Here is a 4943-nt window from a genome sequence, read left to right on the forward strand (position 1 = left end):
GTGCGCCGTCCCGTGACGCGCCGCCTGTGAGGAATCAATGGCAAGACTGACCGGCGGCAACCTTGCCATTAATTCCCCGCAGGAACCGAGACCGTTGGGGAAGACGAGGCGCTGTGTCGTTGACGCGGCTGGCCCGCGGCTTTTTCGCGCCAAAGCAGCTCGCCCCGACGTCCCCGGGCGCCCCAGCGCGCCGGGTTCAGCCTGGGTCTGTCGACACTGTTTTCGGTTTATGCCGGCGAAAATCAGGCTTCTGGGACACGATGGGTCGTTTTTTCGGTGCCGGTGCAGAAAAAATCGCGTGGGAGGCCTTCCTGGGCGCGGCTGGAGATGCTCTAACGCTCTTCCTCGTCATCCACCTCCCCCATTCTGCCTCGCTCCTCTCTGTCCGATGACCACGCCACCGCGAGGAAGCGGCCGCGCAAGAGGTCAGGGGCCGCCGCCACCGCGAGCCAGGGGATGCCCATGGCGAGCCTTTGGGCACGAAGCCGGCGGGGAGTACGCAACAAGCCGCGGCTGCAGCCAGGGTCTTCTCGCTAGAAGTGGAGGCGTAGAGGATCCCGCCGGATCCGAGGCGTGCGGGCACGGGGGCGAGCGTCTCCAGCATCAGCGGCGACCTGCAGGCAAAGGGCGACGGCTGGGGCGCTCGATTCGATCCAGCGCCATGAGGGAGAGAGAGATGTGGGAAGTAGAGAAGGAAGGAGAGGAGGTATAAATAGAGAGGAAAGATGAGAGGGAGGTGCAGCAGCAGATGGGAGAGGAACACCAGCCGGCGCAGGCCATTCCCACCTCTCCTCCTTTCCTGCTCTTGACCACCACGGTGAACGCCAAGAGGAGGAGAGGTGGAGACAGAGCCAGCAAGGAAGATTGGTCAACGCCAAGGAAGACGGGGAATACAGAGCCAGCAAGGAAGATGGCCTAGCCCTGCTGCCGATGCCCACCGGCCACTTCAGTTGGGCGCCGTCCGTTCTTTTTTTTCTTTTAGTTTTGGATGAAAGTTCTCTTTTACATTGAGTATCCCTTTTCTGGTATAAAATGGATTCAACAGCCAATTTTGGCTAAAGAACAAACTATCAGTAAAGAAGGGCAAACTGACAGAGGTGGGCAAAACAACTTTTTTTTTAGGAAGAGGTGTGCAAAACAACTTGAGCAAATAGCTAAATTACTATGAGATGCTATTCCCTCCGTTCGGAATTACTTGTCTCGAGAATGGATGTATCTAGAACTAGAATACATCTAAATACATCCATTTCTGCGACAAGTAATTCCGAACGGAGGGAGTACTTTCCAGTGATTAATTGCGTCCTTTTAAATTTTTAGTAGGAACTCAAAAGTTTAATGAAGATAGGGAGTTGCATTTTATTCTTATCCACATGCTTACTGAATTTACATTTTTATCTGGAAAGAGGTAGCCTTAAACAATCTAGATTTTTTTACCAGAATCCCTCAAAAACTAACCTGCTACAAATATGAAATGGCATTGCATTGTTACTTCTGTGGGAAGTTCCTATACATACTCTCTGTTTCTCTGGAATTGGTTGAACGTGTTTCTTCTGCTACCACTCTCTGACTAGTCTTGTTACCTTTGTTGCTGAATTTTGAATTGCTACAGATGGAAGACATTACGCTGTTGAAGGAGTCCATCAAGAACTGGAGGCAATATTAATGGCCTACGACATGGGCAGGTATGTGCTTCATGATTGTTGTTGGTTAATTGAGAATATGTGATGCTCGAAGAAATGATGTGCATTCAGACTAAATATTTTATCTACATCTACAACTTAATGTTTCATGTTAAGAAAATATATCCCATATTTCCCCTTAGTGGCGGAGAGCCGGAGAGCATATTTGAGCAGCTGACCAGAGGCTGGGCATCTCCGTCAGTTTAATTTGTTTGCGTATGTTCACTCTTTTCTGTTTTCCAAGTGTTGAGTGGCTGCATTTTTGTTTGCTTTGCTGCTGTTGTGCTTGATATGAGCAAGACTAGGGGCATGGCAGTTGGGCATGGGGCATAAACAATTCATAGTATTAGTGTCCATGCCTATATGTCAGGTTATACGCCTTTGTAATGTAATCAGCCATGCCTGTCAATGCAGGGGTTTAAAATACGTAAGCTGATGCATCTTGTGCTAGCTTGTCACTGTGTTTCTACTAGGAAAGGTCTGCAATAGATTATATATTCATTCAAATATGACATGGTCTTCTTCCTTTGCCTTCGTCAACATATTTGTTTGGGCGTTCCTTTTCTCTGTACTTTGTTTGGGAACTGTTTTCCCTATGCATGTCCTTTTTGATTATAAGTTCATGAGCTAATTTGGTCATAATATACTAAAAGTACTCTTGCACAACAGAATTCTCTTCTTTACATGTTTGGTCACAATATAGCTCTGTCCTAAAATCTACTTTGCTTTCGGTTTGAATCTGTCATGACTTGGATAGATATACTCTAGACCTTGATATACGAGTACGTAAATGAAGAAGTGTACATCTTGGTCATTGCAATTTTTCCCTGTTCATTTTAAAAAGAGTGGATTACAATTCTCCGGGAGCAACGCTTCTGAGGTAGCTATTCATCCATCTTGCTTTTTAGAAAACTTGCGACCACAGAGCACAGAGGCCGAAGTCGCCACCCTGTAATGTCGCGCTGATGGTAGCACATACTGCTTTGCCGATGAATAATATCGTAACAGCTAATGTTTAAATTTTCATGCCGCTTCAGCTAACCTGTGAATAGGTCTACACACTGCACCTACATGTTTTGATGACCGTACACTGTTGCCGTAGCTGGCCAATATGATGCTATGTTTAATGAAGCTTTTGAATATTTTATTAGCATAGCTCTGACAGGTAAGGATACTTTAGGTTGCAGCTCAACTATGTATCTGTGGATATTACACTTACAACATGCTATTTCTTCTTTTTTGGACATAACTATGATACTTTAGGTCGCATGCTCAACTATGTATATGTGAATTGTGGGTCAGCTATGAGGTGAACGTTTTGAGTATTCTATTACTACGTCTTTCAAAGGTTAGGGTACTTTATGTATCAGCCGTGCCTCTCCATTCCTGCCTTCCCTGCTTAGCCAGAAGAGGTGGTATAGTGGAGCAAGCATCAGGTGACAAGGCTTATTTCTTTATTTGGACCTAAATTTCCGAGTCTATTATCATAAACCTTACGTTAATATTCATTCCTAGCCGTACTCCTATTATTTTGTATCGCCATTCTACAAATGCTTCAGCGAAACTTTTCTTTGTTTTAGTCCTTGACAGTTTTGTCATCTTCCAATAGAAATTGCTCCATATAACAGCAGGGGAGGCCCCTACTGTATCCATCTATATATTTTCCTTCTGGAAGCATCTGATGTGAAGTTTATTCTGGTGTATGAAATAAGTAGTTGATTGTGCTGTCTTTTAAATGAGCAAGGCATGAGAGAAAGATTATGTTACCATGGCAACCATCTTTTAGTCAACGATTAAGCTGATGTTCTGTGAAATTTAAAAACTAAGTTGATAATTGGCTTGGTTTGCATTAGAAGTGTGTGTGCCTCCTTTTATTTGTTCTCTTTTTGTTCAATTCCTTATTTCTATAAGATTTATGTAATTATGTTTATGTTAGAAGGTTTAGATGCCATACTCTACATGGACTGTTACTAAAAGAATTTTCTATTGTTCTTAGGTACCAATCAGGTTATTGATGCCGCCGGATAGCTCTCGTTGGCCATAATGTGATTAGGTAACATCCTGTTATTAAAGCTGTTATGGGTATATGCTGCTGCTACATAATTGTACTCTTATGTGGTCAGCCAAGTGTTCTTCTGGATCTACCTTTGTGTAATGTATAACTGAAGTACGATTATTTTCTTGCATACACTAAGCATACTATTGTTTGTATTTCCTTTGTTCGGTAAACGACAATACAAGCTATGTTTGTGCCATGATTCTATTCCAATTTTTTTACCTACTGGCGATTAATGACTTTAAATGTTTTGTATTGAAATGGATCATTTTATCAGGTTGGGTTTAGTAGGTTATAATGGTTATTCTACGATAGGATTAATTTTGTTTATACTGTAACCAGGTATTACAGGGGAAAACATCATTTAATTTCTGGATTCAGTTTTGATTCTTTTATTAAAAATAGCTGGATAGTGATCTTAATGAAACATTGCATTTATTTCATACAAGTCGCTGGTACAATTTGCTTCTGGCAAATAAATTTGTGTCACTGTCTATTTTATCAGGTGAAAACACCAGCATGTTGTTTGAGGTGCATGCATCGGTTGCAGCGAAGATGTGCGTATGAAGATGCATGGCTGACCATGGAGCACTGCAAGGCTTCAGAATATGTACCGCAACTTGCTCCTACCACCATGCAAGTGGTCGATGCTTCAGTTATGAACTATTGATTAATCCCTCTTTTTTCTTTGATCTATGTGATGGTACCCCTTACCATAAATACTTGTTATGTGAATTCAATAGAAATGATGTTTTATGAATGTTTGATAGTTATAAAACAAATGTCATAGACGATAGCTATTGCTATTATGGAGGTGTTTTCAACTATTGTTCAACTGCTATTCAATGTTTGATGCTCCTTCATTATTTTTATACAGAAGGGCTAAAGCTCCAATCTTACATGTTTGCTCAAACCTAAAGCTCCTAACTAATGAAAATATTTTGAAAGCACTCATGATTTTAAAGGTACATATAATTTTAAACAAAGTCTATGAATTTTTTGTTCAAGTACAATGTTCTCAATGCAAACATAATCTTAAATGGGTCTCTGTGAACATGTAGCAAGTATTATGTGCTATCAAATTGAAATATGTATATACATCTCAGTGTAAACAACAATCCATCATGTTTCCTATTAAAGAGGATTAAACCATGTATATTTTTTCACCGCGCATATGAATTTATCAAATTAAAATGTGTATATACATC

The 4943-nt window shown here is 41.6% G+C and overlaps 1 long non-coding RNA gene across 1 annotated transcript; it reads left to right on the forward strand.

The window, feature by feature from the left end:
- The first annotated feature begins 264 nt into the window (after positions 1-264).
- Positions 265-4576, forward strand: LOC123061240 (uncharacterized). Its single transcript, XR_006428804.1, has 2 exons — positions 265-3732; positions 4241-4576. It is a non-coding gene; the product is annotated as an uncharacterized lncRNA (long non-coding RNA).
- Positions 4577-4943: the final 367 nt, after the last annotated feature.

The sequence above is a fragment of the Triticum aestivum genome, chromosome 3A (assembly GCF_018294505.1).
Source record: "Triticum aestivum cultivar Chinese Spring chromosome 3A, IWGSC CS RefSeq v2.1, whole genome shotgun sequence".
Classification (NCBI taxonomy): Eukaryota; Viridiplantae; Streptophyta; class Magnoliopsida; order Poales; family Poaceae; genus Triticum; species Triticum aestivum.